We start from the raw sequence: 24749 nt of genomic DNA, 5'->3' as shown, positions 1-24749 counted from the left end.
TTCTCCCCCTCTTTGTGGTTTTATCTACCTTTGGTTTTTGATGTTGGTGACCTATGGATGGGATTTTGGTGTGGATGTCCTTTTTGTTGATGTTGATGCTGTTCCTTTCTGTTAGTTAGTTTTCCTTCTAACAGGCCCCTCAGCTGCAGGTCTTTTGGAGTTTGCTGGAGGTCCACTCCAGTCCCTATTTGCCTGGGTATCACTGGTGGAGGCTGCAGAACAGCAGATATTGCTGCCTGATATTTCCTCTGGAAGCTTTGTCCCAGAAGGGCACCCACCTCTATGAGGTGTTTGTCAGCCCCTACTAGGAGGTGTCTCCCAGTCAGGCTACACGGGGGTCAGGGACCCATTTGAGGAGGGATTCTGTCAGTTATCAGAGCTCGAACGCCGTGCTGGGAGAACAACTGCTGTCTTCAGAGCTGCCAGTCAGGGACAATTAAGTCTGCAGAAGCTGTCTGCTGCCTTTTGTTCAGATATGCCCTGCCCCCAGAAGTGGAATCTATAGAGGCAGTAGGCCTTGCTGAGCTGTGGTGGGCTCCACCCAGTTCAAGCTTCCCTGCCTCTTTGTTTACACTGTGAGCATAGAACCGCCTACTCAAGCCTCAGCAATGGTGGATACCCCTCCCCCCACCAAGCTCCAGCAGCCCAGGTTGGTCTCAGTCTGCTGCGCTGGCAGTGAGCCAGGCTCCATGGATGTGGGAACTGCCGAGCCAACCACGGGAGGGAATCTCCTGGTCTGCCAGTTGCAAAGACCATGGTAAAAGCATGGTATTTGGGCAGGAGTGTACCATTCCTCCAAGTACAGTCACTCATGGCTTCCCTTGGCTAGGAAAGGGAAATCCCCCAACCCCTTGCACTTCCCAGGTGAAGTGATGCCCTGCCCTGCTTTGGCTCACCCTCCTTGGGCTGCACCCACTGTCCAACCAGTCCCAATGAGATGAACCAGGTACCTCAGTTGGGAATGCAGAGATCACTCATCTTCTGTGTCAATTTCACTGGGAGCTGTAGACCAGAGCTGTTCCTGTTTGGCCGTCTTGGAAGCGACCTCTCTTTTCTTCTTTATTAGTCTGGCTAGTGGCCTATTTTGTTAATATTTTCAAAAAACCACCTCCTGGATTCATTGATTTTTTGAAAGGTTTTCCGTGTCTCTGTCTCCTTCAGTTCTGCTCTGATCTTAGTTATTTATTTCTTCTGCTAGTTTTTTAATTTATTTGCTCTTTCTTCTCTAGTTCTTTTAATTGTGATGTACATATACTTTCTATTGTGGATGAGATAGCATTAGAAAAGAGAATTAAAGTGGAGGTCAGGCTTTGACAGAAGAAAATGGGTAGAAGGGAAAGTATTCTGGGCACCAAGATTTTCCCAGACGTGAGCCAATAGAGGTCATGTATGAACTAACAGTTCAGTTTGGCAGGAGATGAATAAATTAGGGTAGATTATGGAGTTCAGGTTACATCTTGGAGAATGTTAACTCTAAACAAAGAATAGGAAATCACCAAACTTGTATAATCTTTAAATCCTCCCAAATTATTTTTTCTTAAGCCAAACTTTGTCTTACTTCCTTGGCTCATAGCTTGACAAAGGGAATTGCTTTTTTCTTCTCTGTGTAATTGGTTTCTCTTTTCTAATTACTCTTCCATATATCTACCAGCCATTTGAAACTCTACTAGGTCATGTTGCCTACTGCTCTGAAAATTCTGAGAACCTAAAACAGAGGAGAAAGACAAAGCTGCTTGGTCTGACTTTTGGTGCTCTCTACAATCTCACTCTGACTTTCCTGTTCAGTTTTATACGCTGTGAAATGCTCCAGATCTTTCTGCTCCTGCCTAGCTAGATAATTCACCGCCTTATGGTAGGTTAAGGCATTTCTGTCTCATGGTCAGAAACCCAACTGTAATGCAATTTTCCTTCTCCCCAAATCCATGAGTCTCATCTTCCTTCTGCATCCAGCCCACATCCAGCTCCTCTAAGATTTCCCTAACCCAACCAGTGATAAACATCAGCTACCGTTCTCTTCCCAATATCCTTTGCAGTTTTGTCAAACACTTATTCAGCGACTTACACATTCTTTGATTCTGCTGAAATTCGTAGGATGCCTGCTATGTGTCTGGTGCTAGGAAGATAAATGTCTCAGTCCCACCCCTGTTGATAATTTAGTGAGGGAGATAGACAATCACAGTTACAATAGAATGTGAGAGATGCAATAATAGCAGTAAAACTGAGTAACTTGAAAGCACCTAGCACAAACTGGAAATAGAGAGGAAGGGGAGGGAGGGAGAGAGAGAGAGAGAGAGAAGGCTTCCTGGTAGCAGTGATTTCTCAGCTAAGCTTTAAAGGATGAGTTGTAGTAACAAAGTGATGCTGCAATGTGGGAAGGATCAGTATGTGAGAGAGTGGCTAATCTGAAGGAGCACAAAAGCTAACTCAGCAGATATTTGTTACTAATGACGCTTGTGGAAATGTATGATTTGCTCCATGTTTTATGAACAATTTTTCTTCAGTTCAAGTGAGGGACAGGTGCATCATCTATCACTTTTTGTCACTAATCAGTTCTAGTTACAACAAGCTGACAATTGGAAAAATATTTTTTAAATCAGCAAATATTAAAATTATTCCAAGTAACAAGCTCTTTCAAAGGGGGACCTGTGTCTTTTCTCCACTAAACTACAGATGATTATGATGATGGGTTACTGCTGACTTTTTACTCCTCTTTAATCAATAACTGGGACTATTATTAAAAAAACACATTCATTCAGCAAATATTTATTGAGTGCTGTATCAGACTCCTCTTATGCACCACTCCAGGTCCTCTCCTCTTCACCTGTCTGTGTGTGTGCTCCTACCAGCTTCCTCCAGGGCCAACTATCCCACACTGAGCTACTTGCTCCTTTTCTGTTGACCCCAAGGAAGGAGGCTCTGGGGGTCCCTGTACAGCACCCATGCATACACAGCTCAAAAAGGCAAGGGAGTCCAGGGGAAATGGGGCCAGTGGATGAATTCTTCCCTCAGAGGACAGTCTTGAGGTGCAGTTTCTATGCTTAGCAGAAGATGATGTCTTGAGATGGGGCAAATATTTGCCCTTGGTATTCATCTTAAGGAATGGTTCTCCCTCTTGCCTCATAACCCCTTATCTTCATCCTCACTTTTGCTTCCCTGGCATTTCATTCACTGGCGAAGTAGTTGAACTTAGAACTCTTGTCTTCAGCTTTGCTTTCTGGGGATTCAAGTTTAAGACAAACACTTACTATGTGCCAGGCACTGTTCTAGGCTCTCAGGATACAGGGATCAAAGACCTCTCTGGTTTGTCTTCATAAGGAATGTGAAGATACAAATCATGTCCTTTGTGTCCATGCAAACATTTTATTTTTAAAAAGACTTTTATCTACAATGTTCTCTGCTAAAGGAAGAAATGGTGGGGTGGGGAGAATTAGGATAGAACACTTAATAAGCTATATTTTGTATAATTAGAGCATAGGGCATATGGAGCTTTGTGATAAAGGATAAATAGAAAACAAAGAGAACAGGCTTCATAGGATAATCCTAGGTCCTATGGCTGTAAGTTTTTCCCAGAATGTATTGTATTTCTCACCCTTTATTTCAGTGGTGGATACTTCTTTCTGGATTCCCATGCCGAGGCTCAACTTCCGTTCCCTTAATTATCAATTATCTCTTTCTCATCTAATGCCTAAGGTTAAACAACTGATATGTGTTTCTACGAGGCTATGACCTTCTTTACAGATCTATGATCAACACATTAGGATGTCTGATCATTAGAGCGTGTTTTGGGAAGACTGAGGATTCAAGGTTAAATCTCAAGATTAAATGTCTTTTATACGTTTTTTAATACTTGGTGGCTCAGAGTTCACAGTTTCTATGCTAATGGCATTGTAAGTTTTTCTTTAAGCATGGGAAATGGCTAAAGAAGCAGATATTTTTATTACTGAAGGCTTTGAAAATATGTTAAAGGGAAGATATTTTCATGTTTATTAGTCATTTTATTTATTTATTTATCTTTTCTTTTTCTTTTTTTTTTTGCGACAGAGTCTAACTCTGTCTCCACCCAGGCTGGAGTGCAGTGGCGCTATCTCGACTCACTGCAACCTCTGCTTCCCAGTTTCAAGCGATTCTTGACTCAAGGAGACTCAAGTGTCTCCTGAGTAGCTGGGCCTACAGGCACGTACCACCACACCTGGCTAATTTTTGTATTTTTAGTATAGATGGGGTTTCACCATGTTGGCCAGGCTGGTCTCAAACTCCTAGCCTCATGTCATCTGCCTGCCTCCGCCTTCCAAAGTGCTGGGATTACAGGCATGAGCCACTGCGCCCGGCAATTTTAGCAGTCATTTTAAAACATTCCACAATGAAGAGCAGGTGCCATTATTTTGGTATTCCTGAATGATCTTCTGAACCCTCACACCTATTCTGATCTCTAGAACATTTAAAAAACAACATCTCATCTGCCACCCCCGCTAGCTCCGCCCCGACTTTCTCCCCTCAAATTAGAATCTTTTACACATCTTCCTTGTCAAGGCCCTGCCTGAATATGGCCAGTCATGTGGAATTCCACATAAGTGCCTCATTTGCCAAGGGATTTCATTGAGCTGGGGTAGATGGATATGGTCCATTGGTCACTATAAGAAAGAACACCATGGAAGTGTTGCTTAACTGGGCTGCTCTTAGTGGAAGCAGCCCCTGGTGATGGCTCCAAATAATCACCAGTACCATCTAATCATACACTTACAGAGGCAGGTGAAAAGTCAGGAGATAGGAGGTCTGCAATCAGACTTTGGAAATTTGTTCTCTGGCAAACATGGCATCAATATACTGAAAATCTGTATGGAGCATACAATAAGCAGTTGTTACTTTCTTCTTCCTGGTTTCAGATTGGCTGGGTTTCAATGCCAGTTTTAAATTCTGGCTCCTGTCAAACAAGTCAATCACTTTGCAAAGAGCAGTGCTTCCGCCTCTTAGAAAATAGTAGGAGGCTCTACTCATAAAGGGAAACATTTGAAAAGATTAAATTTTGGTTGCTACCTTAAAGTAGGATTTAGCATTTAATACAATAATTTTTGGCAAGAGTTTGGCTGATTTCTTCCCTGCCCAGAACTGTTACTGGCTGTTCTTGCTTTATTACTAGCCTCCTTTTTAAAAAGCAGCACACCCATGTTTTATGCATCAGTTAGAAGGCAGGGTTCCTACTCTTAGTTTCTTGAACTGAGCTGGAATTTGTGGTTTGATACTAGGAAGAATGTTTTCTGCACTTTTTTCTTTCTGGTAAGTATAAAAATGGAATGCAAATAAAAGTTAAAAGTGTTCACTGACTTTTAACACCACATGAACAGTTCCTGCAGAAGCACATTAGCTGTGTAAAAATTATCAGAGCCTCTAATTGTCCCCTAAATGACATATTTTTGCACAATGCCAACTTCAGGGCAAACTTGCCTAATGGGCCACATTTTTTAGGGGTTAGGTTGGTTGGGCAATAGCGAATTTTCAATGAATAAGGTTGCCTATGGAGTTCGTAGGGGACTTTCACAGATATGAAAAAATGATACTTGTTTTCTATTTGGCTTGCAATGTTTGAGTGCATACTCTTGGCCAGATGCTTAGAGGGAGTTATGAGTCTTAGGACCCTGGCCCCCAATAATTGATCAGGGCTAAATCCTGTCATCAGGTCTCAATTGTTTTCAGATAGATGATTTGGTACTATAATGCTGTTACCACATGATTTTGAGGGATCCCCACTACTTGGAGACTTCTTTTCCTGAACCTTATGACCTTATGTCAGAGACCCAGATTCTAATGCTGGTGGAGACTTTAGAGTTCTGGCTGATATAATATAAACACAGGAATGAGTCAAATGGGTACTGAATTAATGACAAAGACGGATTTGAGAATGAAGCTTGGACCTTAGGCCAATGTGGATGGAGTTACCAATGCTTTCCCCTGAATTAAAGACGACTGGGCCAACAGAGAGGAGAGCCAGGTTTATTATGCCTTGGACGTAGCTGTGCAACCATAGAATGGCTTGCCCCTTCTGTGGGAGAAAGGAAGACCCAACTAAGGGGTCTACTGCATGGGGTCTAGAAGTACAGACACCTGCCATGCATGGTGATAAGTAAGTCAAAAGGCCAAGGGGGAGTCAATAAATAGCATCTTGTTTTTGTGACATCTACTGGTGTGATAGGCCAATTGGATTAGGCATCTCTCCCAAGAGAAACAGCAAGTAAGGGATCAGAAAGACAGACTGGAAGTGTTTCCTCTGTGGAGATTTCATTGGTTCTCCCTTTTGTAGGCTTGGTCAGAAATCCTCTCTTATCCATGGAAATATGAGGATTAGTGGAGAAATTTTAGACTTATAAAAAATAACATTTACAAACATTTTATATAACATTTAAAATGTTTCATAACATTTAAAATGTTTTATAACATTTAAAACATTTAAAAAGCATAAACATTTAAAAAGCATTAAAAATAAGTAATTACAAAATCACATAAGTTGTAAATGTACTGTTTAATGAATAATTTAAAAGCTATGCTTGTGGACACCTCCAACCCCCACCCATCCAAGAAAAGAAAAAGAATGCTGCCAGTACCTCCAAAGTCCCTTCTGATAACTTTGTTGTTGGTCAACTTAGCTGAGCTAAAAATATGTTTCCCTAAATTTTCTTCCTGTTGGTTTTCTGTTGGGCTTAGCAACAAGGGAAATTTGCATGAGATTTCAAAGCAGGGAATAAAGGAGCATCTGTTTTTTTTAAAAAAAGTCTTCATAAATTTTTAATTGACAATTGTCTATATTTATGGGATATAATATGTTGTTTTGTTATATGTATACATTGTTGAAAGAGTAAATCAAGTTAATTAGCATATCATCCCTGACCTATTTTTTTATGGTGAGAACATTTAAAATATGTTCTCCCAACAATTATGAAATATATAATACATTGTAGTTAACCACAGTTACCATGCTGTGCAATAAATCTCTACAATGTATTCCTTTTTTGTAACTGAAACTTCATATCCTTTGACCAACATTTCTTCTTTACCCATCCTCTGGTGACCACCATTCTACTCTCTCCCATGATATCAACTTTAAAAAAATTATTTTAAGTTCAGGGGTACAGTGCAGGTTTGTTACACAGGTAAGCTTGTGTGATGGGGGTTTGTTGTACAGATTACTTCATCACCCAGGTATTAAGCCTAGTGCCCATTAGTTATTTTTTCTGATCCGTTCCCTCCTCCTACCCTCCATTCTCTGATAGGCCCCAGTGTGTGTTGTTTCCCTCTTTGTGTCCATATGTTCTCATCATTTAGCTCCCACTTATAAGTGAGAACATGAGGTATTTGGTTTTCTGTTCCTGTATTAGTTTGCTAAGGATAATGGCCTCCAGCTCCATCCATGTCCCTGCAAATGATATGATCTCATTCTTTTTAATGGCTGCATAGTATTTCGTGGTGCATATGTACCACATTTCTTTATCAAGTCTATCATTGATGGGCATTTAGGTTGATTCCATGTCTTTGCTATTGTGAATAGTGCTGCATTGAAAATATGCATGCATGTGTCTTTTCATAATAGAATGATTTATATTCCTTTGGGTATATACCCAATAATGGGATTGCTGGGTCGAATGGTATTTCTGTCTTTAGGTCTCTGAGGAATTGCCACACTGTCTTCCACAATGGCTGAACTAATTTCTGCTCCCACCAACAGTGTATAAGTTCCTTTTTCTCCACAACCTCATCAACACCAGTTATTTTTTGACTTTTTAGTAGTAGCCATTCTGACTGGTGTGAGATGGTATCTCATTGTTGTTTTGATTTGCATTTCTTTAATGAGCAATGATGTTGAGCTTTTTTTCATATGACGCTGACCACCTGTATGTTTTCTTCTGAGAAGTGTCTGTTCATGTTCTTTGCCCACTTTTTAATGTTTTTTTTTCTTGTAAATGTGTTTGACTTCTGTACAGATGCTGGATATTAGACCTTTGTTGGATGCATAGTTTGCAAAAATTTTCTCCCATTCTGTAGATCATCTGTTTACTGTGTTGATAGTTTCTTTTGCTGGGCAGAAGTTCTTTAGTTTAATTAGATCCCATTTGTCAATTTTTGTTTTTGTTGCAATTGCTTTTGGCATCTTTGTCATGAAATCTCTGCTCATGCATATGTTCTGAATGGTATAGCCTTCATTGTCTTCCAGGGTTTTTATAGTTTTGGGTTTTACATTTAAGTCTTTAATCCATCTCGAGTTACTTTTAGTACATGGTGTAAGGAAGGAGTTTGGCTTTAGTCTGCATATGGCTACCAGTTATCCAAGCACCATTTATTGAATAGGGAATCCTCTCCCCATTGCTTGTTTTTGTCAGGTTTGTAGAAGATCAGATAGCTGTAGGTGTGTGGTCTTATTTCTGGGTTCTCAATTCTGTTCCATTTATGTATGTGTCTGTTTTTGTACCAGTACCATGCTGTTTTGATTACTATAATCCTGCAGTGTAGCTTGAGATCAGGTGGTATGATCACTCCAGCTTCATTCTTTGTGTTATTATTATTATTATTTTTTTGAGACGGAGTTTTTGCTCTCTCATTGCAATCTCTGCCTCCTTGGTTCAAGCAATTCTCCTGCCTCAGCCTCCTGAGTAGCTGGGATTACAGGCATCCACCACCATGCCCAGCTAATTTTTGTATTTTTAGTAGAGGTGAGGTTTCACTATGTTGGCCAGACTGGTCTCAAATTCTTGACCTCAGCCTCGGCCTGCCTTGGCCACCTGCCTCGGCCTCCTAAAGTGCTAGGATTACAGGCATGAGCCACTGTGCCCAGCCCCCAGCTTCATTCTTTTTGCTTAGAATTGCCTTGGCTATTCAAGCTTGTTTTTTATTCCATATGAATTTTAAAATAGTTTTTTCTAGTTCTGTAAAGAATCTCAATGGCAGTTCAATAGGAATAGCATTAAATCTATAAATTGCTTTGGGCAGTACAGCCATTTTAGTGATATTTATTCTTTCTATCCATGAGCATGGAATGTTTTTCCATTTGTTTATGTCCTCTGATTTCTTTGAGCAGTTGTTTGTAGTTTTTTTTTTTTTTTTTGAGATGAAGTTTCACTCTTGTTGCCCAGGCTGGAGTGCAATGGTGCAATCTCGGCTCACCGCAACCTCTGCCTCCTGGGTTCAAGCGATTCTCCTACCTCAGCCTCCTGAGTAGCTGGGGTTACAGGCATGCGCCACCACACCCGTCTAATTTTGTATTTTTAGTAGAGACAGGTTTTCTCCATGTTGGTCAGGCTGATCTCGAACTCCTGACCTCAGGTGATCCACCCTCCTCGGCCTCTCAAAGTGCTGGGATTACAGGCATGAGCCACCATGCCTGGCTGCAGTTCTTGTAGAGATCTTTCACCTCCCTGGTTAGCTGTATTCCCAGGTATTTTATTCTTTTTGTGGCAAATGTGAATGGGAGTTCACTCCTGATTTGGCTCTCAGCTTGACTGTTGTTGGTGTATAGGAATGCTAGTGATTTTTGCACATTGATTTTGTATCCTGAGACTTTGCTGAAGTTGTTTATCAGCTTAAAAGCTTTTGGGCTGAGACTATGGAGTTTTCTAGATACAGGATTATGTTGTCTGCAAACCAGAGTAGTTTGACATCCTCTCTTCCTATTTGGATGCCTTTATTTCTTTCTCTTGCCTGATTGCCCTAGCCAGAACTTTCAATACTATGTTGAATAGGAGTGGTGAGAGAGGGCATCCTTATCTTCTGCCAGTTTTCAAGGGGAGTGTTTACAGCTTTTGCTGTTTCAGTATGATGTTGGCAGTGGGTTTGTCATGGATGGCTCTTATTTTGAGTTATGTTCCTTCAATACCTAGTGTATTGAGAGTTTTTAACATGAATGGATGTTGAATTTTATTGAAAGCCTTTTCTGTATCTATTTAGCTTGAATAGATTCTCAGATCTGATACATTTAAAATGACCCTATTTCCAATGCTAAAGAGGCACTGGTAGCTTGTCGCATGCAGTGAGAAAATAGTTACTTAAATTTCACTTGTGAACTGTCTATCAGAGACAAGGCTTTAGATGACCAAGTAGCTGCTTTCATAGACTACTGTTAGTGACAATAAAGAATGTAAGGGTTTTGTTTGCCTTTAAGTGCAATAGAGAACTTGGGGGGGAAATGATCAGTTAACAGCTTTAAATTATGGATTTGTCTTTAGTTCTGTTTACGTGATGAATCACATTTATTGATTTGCATATGTTGAACCAACCTTGCATCCCAGGAATCAAAACTACTTGATCATGGTGGATAAGCTAACTGATGTGCTGCTGGGTTTGATTTGCCAGTATTTTGTTCAGGATTTTTGCATCATTGTTCATCAAGGATATTTGCCTGAAGCTTTCTTTTTTTGTTGTTTCTTTGTCAGATTTTGGTATCAGGATGATGCTGGCCTCATAGAATGAATTAGGGAGGAGGCGTCCCTCCTCCTCCATTTTTTGGAATAGTTTCAGTAGGAATGGTACCAGCTCTTCTTTGTGCATCTGGTATAATTCAGCTGGACTTTTTTTGGTTGGTAGGCTATTTATTATTGCCTCAATTTTAGAGCTCATGATTGGTCTGTTCAGGGATTCAGTTTCTTCCTGGGAAGAATGTATGTGTCTTGGGAGCATGAATGTGTCCAAGAATTTATCCATTTCATCTAGATTTTCTAGTTTATGTGCATGGAGGTGTTCACAACATCTTCTGATATTTGTTTGTATTTCTGTGGGGTCAATGGTAATATCCCACTGTTTGTTTCTCATTATTTTTATTTGAATCATTTCTCTTTTCTTCTTTGTTAGTCTAGTTAGTGGTCTAACGATTTTATTAATGTTTTCAAAAACCAGCTCCTGCATTCACTGATCTATTGAATGGTTTTTATTTCCTCAATCTCCTTCAGTTCAGCTCTCACCTCTGATTTTGGTTATTTCTTGTCTTCTGCTATCTTTGGGATTTGTTTTAGTTGTGATTTTAGGTTGTTAACTTGAGATTTTTCTAACTTTTTGATGTGGGCATTTGGTGCTATAAATTTCCCTCTTAACACTGCCTTATCTGTGTTCCAGAGATTCTGATATGTTTTATCTTTGACCTCATTAGTTTCAAATAACTTATTCATTTCTGCCTTAATTTCATTATTTACCCCAAAGTCACTTAGGAGCAGGTTATTCAATTTCCATGTAACTGTATGGCTTTGAGTACATTTCTTAGTCTTTATTTCTAATTTGATTGTGCTGTGGTCTGAGAGACTCTTTGTTATGATTTCAGTTCTTTTGCTTGTCCTGAAGAGTGTTTTACTTCCGATTATGTGATTAATTTTAGAGTATGTGCAGTGCAGCAATGAGAAGAATGTATATTCTATTGTTTTTTAGGTGTAGATTTCTATAGATATCTGCCAGAACCATTTGATCCAGTGCTGAGTTCAGGTCCTGGATATCTTTGTTAATTTTCTGTCTTGATGATTTGTCTAATATTGGTATGTTAAAGTCTACCACTATTATTGTGTAGGAGTCTAAGTCTCTTTGAAGGTCTGTAAGAGGTTGCTTTATGAATCTGTGTACTCCTGTGTTGCGTGCATATGTATTTAGAGTAGGTTAGATCTCTTTGTTGAATTGAACCCTTTACCATTATGTAATACCTCTCTTTGTCTTTTTTGATCTTTGTTGCTTTAAAGTCTGTTTTATCAGAAACTAGGATTACAACCCCTGATTTTTTTCTGCTTTCCATCTGCTTGATAGATTTTCCTCTATCCCCTTATTTTGAGCCTATGTATATCATTACATGTGAGATGCATCTCTTGAAGACAGCATAATAATGGGTCTTGGTTCTTTATCCAGATTGCCACTCTTGAGTCTTCTCATTGGGACATTTAGCTCATTTACATTTAAGATTAGTATTGATAGTTGTGAATTTGATCCTGTCATCATGATGTTAGCTGGTTATTTTGCAGACTTATTTATGTGGTTGCTTTATAGTGTCACTGGTCTCTGTACTTCAGTGTGTTTTTGTAGTGGCTGGTAATGATCTTTCCTTTCCATATATGGTGCTTCCTTCAGGAGCTCTTGTAAGGCAGATCTGGTGGTAACAAATTCCCTCAGCATTTGCTTTTCTGAAGCTTAGTTTGCCGGATATGAAATTCTGGGTCGGAATTTCTTTTCTTTAAAGATGTTGATTATTGGTCCATAATCTCTTCTGGCTTGTTTCCAAACCCTTGCTGGAGATGTGATGTGGTCATTTGGAGGAAAGAAGGCAGTCTGGCTTTTTTCAGTGTTCTTCCACTATGTCTTTCTTATCTTTGTGGGCTTATCTATCTTCAATCTTTGAGGTTGCTGATCTTTGGAATGTTTTCTTTTGTTTTATCCTATTTGATATCCTTGAGGGTTTGATTGTAGAAAAAGGTGGATGCAGCCAACTGACTTCATTTCTGAGAGATTTTAGGGGGCCAACACTCAACTCCCAACTCCTGGACTGTGCGCTCTACCTCTGGGTGACTTCTATTGGTCCCCAACTTTGTTCTCTGGTTCCTCAAGGTGTCAGGTCTAGTGCACTGGGGGTATCAAGGTGTGGCAGCAGTGCTAGCAGATGCAAGGGTGCCTGCCTCCCTGCGCTCATTCACCACAGTGGCAGAGGCAAGGCAGCTGGGGGAAAGTGGGGGCCCCTGCTTAAGCCAGTGAGCAATGTTGCACTGGAGGTGGTGTTGGCTTGGGGCAGGGTGCTGGCCAGCACAGGTCTGGGTGCCTTCTCTGTGCCCTGAAAGCATGAGTGATCACTCAGGGTATGGGAGAATCCTCTTTTCTCTGTACAGCATTAGTGTAAAGGTGGGGCACTGGTGGTGGTGGGGCTTGCAGGCCCTCTGCCTGCCAAGGCTCTGTCTGTAATGGTGGTCAGCAGGGGTAGGGGGGCATACTGCACTCCTGCATGCTGGTGGGGCAAGTAAAGAAAACTCACCAGTGAAGACATGCACCAGCAAAGTGATGTGGGGAGTTGCCATGGGTTCAGGGGAAGCTGAAGTATGTGGAGGGAATGTGCAGGCTGGTATGCAGCTGTAGGGGCTGCCTTGCTGGAGCTCTTCACCAATGGTCCACTGGTGCAGAAGTTATGGTGTAGAACCCCAGGGCACCCAAGACTGCCTTGCAAGCAGGCATGCCAGGAGAGACCAACAGACCAAGGAGTGCTCAGGTTGGACCAGCCTTGTCTGATGTGAAAGACCACCCTGCAGAGATCAGGTCTGGCAGTTCCTCTATAGCTAAAGTCTCATGGGAGCAAGTTGAGCCTAGAGGAATGACCATCCCTGGCCATGATCTGCTACAGATGCTGCCACACCAAACCCTCTGGGCTCCACATCAGCTGGCTTGCTGTCCCACCTTTGCTTGTCTCCTGGGGGCTCCACCCCAGAGAGATGTGGGTCAGCAATTGTTCAGTGCAATCATCCCAGGATGGAGGGTCTATGTTGTGAGCCCAGGCTAGGAGCTCCCTGTCTGGTGATGAGCACTTGCTGGGGGAGGTGTGGGACATGTTGGAGACAGACTGGCCTCCCCTCTTTGGGTGGATGGCAGATTTTTGGAGGTGTAGATAAGGCACATATGGTAATGATGTGCTTCTTCCTTAGCCCAAGGGTAGCAAGGACAGCTCCACTGAAGAGGCAGTGGCAGAGAGGTTTCAGTTGTTCCTGGAGGCTCTGTCCAGGGAGTTGCCTAGTTGCTACTGGCTCAACAGCTCTGGTGGGAGGTGGCTAGAGGCCCAGGCCTGGAGGACCTACCTAGTGAGGAGATGTGAGAACAGGCACCCAGGTAACAGTCTGGCCTCCTTTCCATAGGACAGCTGTGGTATGCTGGGGATCTGCTCCGGTCTCTAGTCACCTCAGATTTTCCAGTACCTGGAGGTATCACCAGTGAAGGCTGCAAAACAGAAAGAAGGCAGCCTGCTTCTCCCTCTGGGAGCTCTGTACCAGGGAGGTACTGACCTGTTGCTCACCTGAACACATCTGTAAGAGGTGGCTGGAGTGGAGACCCCACCCCAGTAAGGAGGAGTGAGATCAGGGACCCACTTTAAAAAGTAGTCTGGCCATGTTTTCGTAGAGCAGATGTGCTGTGCTGGGGTACCACTTCCACCCCTGGTTGACTTGGACTCTCCAAAGCCCAAAGGCTGAAACTGCTAAGTTGCCCTAACAGCAAAGATGGATTCTTGCCCCTCATCCTAGGAGCTCCGTCCCAGGGAGTTTTCAAGTCTCCTGTAGGCCAGAGAACACTGGCGGGGGGAGGCACAACACTGCTACCAGTGGCTGGTTGGAATTCCAAGTCAGTGGGTCTTATCCTGTGAGGCACTGTGGAAGTGGGGCCCACAGACTGTCACTGTTCGGCCCCCTGGATTCAGCTTATTTCCTAGGGGTTTATGGAGGTCTAACCTCCCGCTTTGCTAGAGTTGCAGCTACTTTTGCCGGGAAGCCTGGAAAGCCAGAATATCTAAAGCTCCCAGGTCTCCATGTGTGCCTGGGCAACTGCTTTGCTGAGACACCGTGTATCTCTATGTGTCAGACTGAAGGCCCTGGTGGAGTGGGTTCACGAGGGGATCTCCTGATCTGAGGCTTGCAAAGATCCATGGGAGAAGCTGGGGTCACACATTCACTCACCACTTCCCTGGGCAGGGGAGTTTCCCTTGGCTCCATGTCACTCCCTGGTGGGCTGTCGTTCTGCCTTGCTTTTCTCTGTTCTCTATGGGTTGAGTTGTTTCCTTGATTAGTCCCAATATGAGTACCTGGATGTTTCAGTCAAAGGTGCTGTATTTACTTTCCCCTCCCATTCCTCTCCATGTAAGCCATGTAGACTAGCTGCTTCTAGCTGGCCATCTTGGCCACTCTCACCCAACATCTGTTTTATGATCTGAAGATTGGTGTTGGGTGTTTGGCCTGTGGCAGCTTGCACATGCCTCACTGAAGGGCTAGCTTGCCTTGTTGGTGTGGGACAGCACTCAGGCTTGTAGTAGCTCCAGCTCCTGAGGGTCCTCCTTTTTTGACTTGAGACTGGAGCCAGGTGTGTTGAAGCTCCATGATAAAGGTACCAGCTTCACCTGCAGGTTATCTGCTGTATGGATTATGGAGTCAGTTAGAGACAGACTCAGTCTCTAGTTTTCCCTCATGATTTCCAGTTTGTTCTCATGGATTCTATTTCCTCCTTGTGCACTCCAGTTTGTTTTTGCTCTTGCCCACTTCATGTCTGGCTCTTCCCTTTGACTGCCAGCCTGGCTGATTTATAACTATTGAAGGCCCATCACCAGACACAAAGTATAACATGTATTCCCTATAGTAAGTTCCTTATTCTACTACATCACTCTTCGTGGTTCCACTTCTTGGATCAAACCTTTATTGATACTGAATTTGGTGTTGGAAGTAGTTCCAGGGGAACAGAACCCAAAGGATGGGTTCTCTGAATTGATTCTAGGCTACCTGGAATAGGTTCTCAGATCTGAAACATTTAAAATGACCCTTTTCCCAATGGTAAAGAGACACTGGTAGTTCATGGCATGCAGTGAGAATATAGATACTTAAATTTCATTTGTGAACTGTCTATAGAAGACAAGGCTTTGGATGACAAAGTAGTTGCTTTCATAAAATACTTTTAGTGACAATAAGGATGTAAGGGTTTTGATTGTTTGCCTTTAAGTGCAATAGAAAACACAGAGGGAAAATGATCAGTTCATGGCTTTTAATTATCAGCTCAATATATAGGCAAACAACTGTGAAGATTATAATAATGCCCTAACAGAACTCTCTTGTGACCATAGGACCAAGATTTGGAAAAACAAGTTTAATGATAAATGGCTGAATTACAAGGCAAATTGAATTCTCAACCTCACCAGATGTCTATGTTAAAGTTAGACCATTGACTGGGAAGGAGTGGGGCCCTAAAAATTTGATGGGGACATATATGCTGATTCTATGGAAGTTGAGGACCTTCAACCCATAAATTTCACTAAACCTTTTTGCCAGCAGAAGTTATACCTCTCTCTTCTGTCTGATGAGGATAGCTCCCTTGCTGAAGGAAGCAGTACTGACCTTCTTTGAGGAGACTGCTAATCTTCTGTAGGACATACCTCTACCACATGTCGTTGTTTCTTGACTTATAGTAAGACTAAATTTTTGCCAGTCCCCAGGTAGTAAGATATAAAGTGTGCCCTTTAAGAAGAAACAATCAACATGTAAAAAAGATAGCAAGATTTTGCCAACTTATACCACCAGAAACCTTGGAAACTGGGCATTGATGCTACAGATACTGGATCAGGGTGAAGACATATGTTAGTTTGGAAGGAGTTTGTTGATACAGGTTTACCAAACCAAGATTTTGGATTTCCTGACTTAGTTCAAATGGTTGAGAGGGGCTCTAATAGTTTGATCACTTTGTTGACAGAAACCTCCACCCAGAGGGTCCCTTACATTAAATAAAGTTTAAATGCCAGAGCTTTCATGAAACCCTTTAGAAGGTATCCAAAGGCTTAGCGACCCTGGGATGCTAGAATGAAACAACCATCAAAGGTCTGCTTGTTCATGCCATTATTCATGCCCAGACCCCTAGAAGTGTCCCAAGGATGCTTCCTCCATCAAGGCTCTAAGGCATGCATTTGTGAAGTGAGCCACAGCATCATTAGAAAGCTCTGTGGTGGCTATTCTCTGAAGTCCAGAAATGACAGCAGAAAGTACTGCCAATAACTGAATTCAATGAGAATGACAGCATCCAGGAATGGCAGGGGCCAAGTGGTAGTACTTAATGGACAGCAGAGCTGAAGTAGCTATAAGAATGGTCTGAGCTGTAGAAATCTTTGGTATTGGTATCTGATCATGATATCCTTAGAACTGCAGTAGATAGACATCCCAGTAAAGTCTTACTCGATTTGAAAAGTAGCTCTAGGTCTGGTAAACAAGTCTGATCTGAAACGCCATAATAGAGAGTCAATATACTCTCAACCAATCCTCAGACTTTATTCTCTTGACAGATAAAAGTCCCTTGAATGAAGGATCCCTTAAATTAAGGATCTTTGAATATGAAATTCCTTTGAGAAAAAACCTGTTACACAGGCAGTATTTATATTATAATACTCCTCTTAGCCTTCTCAAAAGGGACCTGTAGTCATTTCCCAGGATAATTGTGCATTGGCAAAAGAAGAATAATCAGACTTTGTGATTCTGATTCTGAAATGACACTAATTCCTGGAGAAACAAAATGCTACTGCAGTCCACCAGTCATAGGGTTAAATGAAGTCAAGTGATAAATGAGCTTTTGACTTGTGTCAATCTGGAAGTGGGTTCAATGAGTTCCTGAACCTACCTTGTGATTAATTTTCCAGTTCTAGATTGCACTGTTGGAATAGACATATTCAGAAACTGACAGAATCCCCAAGTTGGTTCTGTATCCTTTGAGGTAAGAGCTGTTATGGTAGGAAAGGCTAAACAGATGCTACTAAAACTGCCTCTACCTACCAAATTAGCAAACCAACAGTAATATTGTATTCTTAGAATGATTGCGGAGATTAATGCCACCATCAAGGATTTGAAAGATTCAGGTGATTATTCCTACTAAATCTTCATTTGCTATTTGGTTTGTGAAGAAGATGGATCTTGGAGAATGATGATTGCTTATCATAAACTTAATCAAATTATAGCTGCTGTTCCAGGTGTTTCTTCATTGCTGGGGCAAGTCAACATATCCCCTGAGCACCTGGTATGCAGATATTGATTTGGTGCTTTTCCCTTTTTACCTATTCTGTTAGTAAATACTATCAAAGCAATTTGCTTTCAACTGGCAGGGCTGCCAATATATTCTCACTGTCTTACTTACAGGCCATATAAACTTTCTATCCCTAAGTCAAAATCTGGTGGATGGGGACCTTGATCATTTCTCCTTTCCACAGGATATCAATACATTTATGATATTATACAGATAGGACCTAGTGAGCAGCCTGTAGGAACTGCTCTAAACATCTTGGTAAGGATACATGTGCCAGAGGGTGGGAAATAAAAGCTCACAAAAAATCCCACAAAAATTCACAAAAATTCAAGGGTGTTGTGTGACCCAGCAGATCAAATGGTACTTGAAGTGTCTGTAACAGATGGGGATGCCATAGGAGCTTTACATAGCATATATAGGTGAATTATAGTGGTACCTTTAAGATTTGGATCAAAAGCATGACATGCTCTATGGATAACTGTTTTTCTCTTGAAGGGAACAGTTCTTGGCTTGCCCCTGGGCACTAGTAGAGGCTGACCATGGACCTACCAAATTACTGTAAGACCTGAATTGCCCATCATGAACAAGATGTTTTCTGACCCACCAAGCCATGAAGTTTTACATGGATTGTTGCACTTCATTATTAAATGAAAATGTTTTATATGAGACTGGGCTCATTAACTGGGCATGAGTAACTAACCCAAATGCCCATGGTCTCTACTCGTGCTACATAGCTTTCTCTCTCTCTCAGTCTTCATCCATGGCCTCATAGAGGGTTTCCTATGACCAGAATGGAGGACAAAAACATCTGGGAATTATTTACAGATGATTCTGCACAATATTCTGGCTATACCCAAAGAGACGACTGTAGCACTACAGACCCGCCATGGGATAACCCTAAAGGACAGTAGGAGAAAATCATCCCAAGCAGAATTTCCATCAGTGCACGCACCTCATTCTTCATTTTAGCTAGAAGAGGAAATGACCAGAACTTCCATTCTATACTGATTTATGTTGGTTGCTAATTATTTGTCTGGATTATCAGGAAATTAGAAGCAGTAGGACTGAAAGACTGGTGACGAGGAGGTCTGGGGATGAGTTATGCGGATAGACCTCTGTAAATGGGAAGAGTGTGAAAATACTTTTAATCTAGTATCAACTAAAATGCCCTTCTCTTTTCCAGTTTTCTTTCTAGGAACATCTAGGAAAGGGTTTACCCCCCTTTTTTTTCTATCCTATCTTTCTACCTGGGCCACTGAAACTTCAACTTTTTACTGAAGGAAACTGTAATTTTCTGCTCATTTTTTTTCTGTCTGATTCTGTTTAAGATTCAAACTTGCTTTTTGCACTGGTCTTTCTCCTTGAGTCTGAAAAAAATAACTTTCTATAGATTGTCTAACACAGGCTTTCAAAATGTCTTCTTTGGGATGTAATACCTCCACTGGTATTTTTCACTGCAACTCAAATAGTTGGTATATACCCTGTAACATAAAAGATCCATTCTTTGTCTACATTATAATAAAATATATTTTTTCCTGACTAGACAAGATTACAATCATGTTCAAAGCATAGGTAATTAATTCAGAATCAAATTGAAACAAGATGGTAGAGATGATTCTCGATGCCTATGTTCAAGCCATTTTGGCCTACTCCCTTAAAATTATATCTTCATTCTAATTGGTTATAGTCCAAAGAAGGTAAATTTTAACAGAATTTGAGCTTAGCATAGAAATGCAAAGTCCTGAATAGCAGCCACAACAACTACAATACCATTACTTTGATTATCTCCTGCCCATGTTTTATAGCTATAATCTGGTTAAGTAATTATTTTAAATAATTTTTTGAGAATTTTTCTTCCCATTTATGCCTGTCTTCTAAGGTCCTGATGGTCCTGAGACCAACCTTATCAACATACAGTAGGGACTTTCTGCCCTATGGTCCCTGAAGAAGTAAAGCCACCACTCTAGTGTAAACTCCCAGAAAGACCCTCTCTTAAATACAGGAGTGAATTTCTCTACACTCAAGGACATTTCTTCTCATTCAACTTTAGGTTCTAGAAAAACCTACTAATCCAAAAATGAAGCCATTTCTTTCTAAATGCAGACTGAGCCCTGTGCCTTAAGTTATTAGGCAACACTGTAATTAATACTTAAACATTTAAGCTTGTGGTATCATGCCAGTTGCCACCCAAACTCCTGAGAGCACCAGCCACAAGAAGCACTCCAAAACACTAGGCTCCCCATGGGGTTCTTTGCCATCCAAATGCTATTTTCTCATTAAAATGTCCTATGTTGGTACCTAGGGTGCTAATTACTTAGAAGTAACATTATTTCTAGGTTTTTAATCAATTGAACACAGCAAAAGGAAGTAAAATGCACCTTGCAGTACAGTTTCAGTCTTGTTGACTTGGTAACCCCTAACAAATATTAGATGGTTGAACTTAGGCTTAGTTGGCATGAGGCCTCTTATTTTCTTCTTCTTCTAGGCCCTGTTCCTCACATGTAGGGAGGGCTGTTTCTGCAGAGCACACATTTTACTCAGCCAACCATACAGAGGATTTTGACTGTTCAATAGTCAGTGTGTGGTGGAACAGAGAGGCTGGCATGCTGCTGGGTTTTGATGCTGTGCCTCAGCCTCTCCTGGCAGCATGGTCAATGTGTGTCAGATTATTCTTCTTTTCCCAGACAGATTTGTTTTTATTCTAATAAGGAAGAATCCATAAAGGGACAGTGAGAAGATCTAGAAGTATTCACCCCAATACTGCTCTATCCCTATTGAAATGTAGAAGGAGAAGCAAGTATTCTCCCAACAAATATCAACTGAAATGAGGACAAAGCTCTTGTTTTCACAGAAGTGTTCTTGTTGGATGTTCTAAGTGGATGAGCTATGTTAGAAAAATATTCTTAAAACTTCAGAAGCTCAGTTTTAGCTGTTAAATTCCTTTGCAAATAGCTAATGGATTAATTTATTTTAGCTTATTGTAAAGCAGGATAGGGTATTTCTCTTGCTTGGTTCCCTTGAGCCCAGAGTCTTAGAAATGGGAAATCTGGTTTACACAGAAACAAGTTCAGTTCTCAAGGTCAAACAGCATACTGATAGAAGGTCTTTATTTATTGAATCTGCTTACTCTGCCACGCATCAAACAGTGTTGTCCATATGCCTTTCACACAAAGCAAGCCATGGGATATTGCATAAAACTGCTGAATCATCGTCATGGTACAGATGAATGCACAGTTTTCAGGAGACAGCTCTTCTATCAACAAAGATTCCCTGAGCAATTTCTTACTATATTCCATATGCTGCTGAGATAATTCCTGGGGATATAGTGATTGGTGTTGTATCGTCCCTACCTTTCACTAACTTCAAAGTGCCAAGTTAATACAATATTTAGTCTTTTACATACAATCTTATAAATTACACAGAATTCTGGTTGATAAGTGCAATAAGAACTCTTTTAAAGAGCACCTTGTTAGTCCACAGATCTGGTCACAATATAAACCAAATTTCAGCCCCCTTCCAGGCATCTCTGTCACTGTAACATAAGAAGAATCGACAATGCTTCCCACATGAATATGTCACATTATATGGCATTTACCAGAATTACCCAAGATAAAATGCTTTTTGGTCATGTGAAAAAGGGAATATATTGGCTCAGGTAACTCGGAAGTCCAAAGAGCATCTGGCTTCAAGTAAGTTTTAAATTGTGTAATGTCATTAGTGTCCTGCTTCCTTTCATATATTATCATGTGTTGGAGAGATGGCCAATGGTAACCTCAAGCCTATGTTTGCAACTCCTCATCCCAGCCAGCATCCATTCATGAAATTTTAAGGAGGACTCTGTCCCAGTTTGGTTCAGATGTTCATGCCTGACCCACTGGCCAGGGCCGTGGCCAGTGCTATGAAGTACTACAACTGGTTAGACTCAACACATGGGCCCACCCGAGGCAAGGGAAGGCTGGGGTCTGTGGACTCCCACCATTTGGCCCAACTACATGAAATGAGAAAGAGGGAATTCCACAGAGAAAGGGATGATCATACAAGATGAAGAGGGAAAGGGTTCTGGGAAGCAAAAACCAAAAAGTATCCAGGGAAATAGCTCTCTAAAATAGGTCTTTCCAATCTATTTACACCTGGAAATAGCAAGATTCTTACTCTGTTAGGTACTAGGGTGCTGGGAAATGTTAGAAACAACTGAAAGTCTGGGGAAAAAAGCCCTGATTTGTACCATGTGGCAAATTCCATGGTATAAATACTCCTATATGGCTGCTCCAAACTGCCAACCTCACATGACTGCACATGGAGCTTGGAAGAAATGTGTAGCAAGCAGCACACCATTATATTCTATCCCAGATACAATGCCTATAAATGACCACTAGAACACAGGTAATAGTAAAATGCAGTAAAATTATGAGGAAGGGATGAGTTTTTATTACATTTATTTTCCATACAGTGTATTTAATTGCAAGTTTATATCATATACTTTTTAAATAATGGTTTTAATATCCCAGCTCTCATTGCCTCAATTAATTTCAAGTTCATACTCTTTCTGCTACTTCCTACCTTGAATAGTTTACACATTTACCTGTCTGGACTCAAGAGGTCCTCATGAAATTTTTGATTATACAAGTTATATTTATGATAGGGCAAAGTGCATTTCTCTCTTTTCTATTTTTAAGTGGAAAGTAAATATATGTTTTCTTAACTCTTAACAACTCTTCCTCTGACTACCAGTAAATTTAGCTACACTGAAATAGAAGAATTTGTTCAAGATTTAATTGTCATTTTTTAGATAAACTCTTAAAAGATACAAAACATATCCCCACAGAAAATAGGTCAAATACAAACTACATCACATTAAATGAATAAAATACAGCCTTAGAGGGACTGAAACGTAGTAAAGTAACATCACTAGTTAAAATCAAGAACTCAATATAGATACATTGATAAAACAAAAATAAAAGCAACTTACTGCGGAACTACTCTTCAAAATTCAAGAAAAGAACATGGAAAAGTTCAAAGACTTGCTAGCCAGCAGCTCCTATTTCTTTTTCAGGGAAGAGGCCAGAAAGGGGTCAGAAAATTTTCATTTTATGTTTTGATCTACCTCCAAGATAACATATTCTGCAAATTTTCATGACCCAAATGGATAGGCTGAAATTATTCAGAGAAAAACTGAAAGAACTCAAAGAAAGAAGAGCTTGTATTCTCAGGTGAATTTTTTTTTATTAGTATGTCAGGGGATGAAGGATGTGCAGGGAAACAAGCGAGGATGAGAGATCACTCTGGTCAAGAAGAGAATTCTCATCTTAGACCTTGGATTTAATGTCTAAGGTCCAAGGTTTGATCTATGCAAATTTCAAGTTGCACCAAATTATTTTTTATAGGCACACTAGAAGGCATGGGGTTTCTTCTTGTCCATGACTAGTAATTTCTTAAGAGAGAAAAATTATAAATCCCATTCTCACTTTGGGAGTCAAATGCTATTATCTGGAACATTTGTTCTCTGCACAGTAGAATAAAGCCACAGGCAACAGAAATATTTCTCTTTAATTAATTTTCACCAGGATCACTTTTGATTACAGACCAACGTTTAATCCAATTTTCCTACAAGTTGTGTGGGTTTGGCTTTCCCTAATGTTCTGTTTATAGCTTCTCAGTGTGTTGCTTGGAAAATGACACGAAGTTATAAAGATAGCTTAGTGACTTCATCCAAGACAGGAGGAAACAAAGAGGTGGCTCAGGAATTAGAAAATCCTTTTTAAGTGCAGATGCCCTCTTAGGAATGGGTAACAATGGCAACCCCGTGAAACAGGCTACCACCCTCCTCACAATAGGGCAATTAGCTTGATGTGTTCAAATGAACTCATCTACTTCAAGAGTATGTGTTATAAATGCTCTTCATCTCTGAAATTCTCTCAATATGTATTAAAAAATCCCAGTGTCTTTATTCTAGGCTATGAGAAATCTGCAGGAAATTAGAATATTGTGAAAAGGAAAAGACGACTGCTCTGAGACCAAAAATTTATCCTTAAACCTCCCAGTGCATCTTTATTCAGAAGAATGTTTCTGGATGGAAGTTCCTATTTCTCAGCTCTGTGTGAGGAAATATTGAGCAAAGGTTCACTGAAATCTGCAGCTGTCAGTTCTGGAAGCCCTGTGAGGTTGAGGAAATGATGCTTCTTGCCAACTTTAAGTAGGACTTTGTAATCTGCTGAACTGGATTTAGTGGTCTCTGGGCTTCAAAAGGGTGCAACCAGGGCAAAGCAAATGAAGAGGTGGGACTATACGAAGAAAGAGTGTAGGGCCTGATGTTTGAGGAAGGAGCTTCATACTCTGAATCCAAGGGCAAGAATGAAGATCTAAGCAGAATGCAGGAATTAGGGAGACATGGAGCTATGGAAGAGAGAGAACAGAGAGGTGACCCAAGATGGACCCCTGAATTCATCTCTGAATTCATCTCTGTCATCTGGATTTCCATTTTCACAGGTCAGAAAGACCAATGGTCAGATGAGCCTGTTGCGTTCTTTCTCCTCATTTCTTGCTCAGATTAGCTTACGGACGCTAGTCTGGGAACGTCTCTTATTGGAGGCCACAGGACTGCTATGTCCCAGGAATTAGACAATGAACCCATGAATGTCAGAAGGCCATTTGTATAAGAATAGGGTACTCTGTCTTAGGAAAAATATGATGATGGGATGTAGATGTAGAGGTTGTAGAATGGATGAACTTTGACACAATAAGGTATGACAGTAAAACGCTGTGTAATATCACTATGGGATTGATGATTTGACTGTAGCCAGGCCTTCTGCAAGCTTGATGACACAGCAATAAATAGGAAGCAAAAGTGCATATGTACAATTGAGCAAGAATTTTTCATGAGTTAATAGGATGAATCCTTGAGTACTGACAGCATAAAAGGCTAGGCTTTTGTAACATAGATAATTTTTTCCCACAGATGCTAACTTTACACAAATCTTTAGGTGGACCTCTGTGAGAAAAGAGGAAGGCGT

The sequence above is a fragment of the Symphalangus syndactylus genome, chromosome 2 (assembly GCF_028878055.3).
Source record: "Symphalangus syndactylus isolate Jambi chromosome 2, NHGRI_mSymSyn1-v2.1_pri, whole genome shotgun sequence".
NCBI classification, from domain to species: Eukaryota; Metazoa; Chordata; class Mammalia; order Primates; family Hylobatidae; genus Symphalangus; species Symphalangus syndactylus.
Note: the sequence above shows the minus strand (reverse complement) of the source record.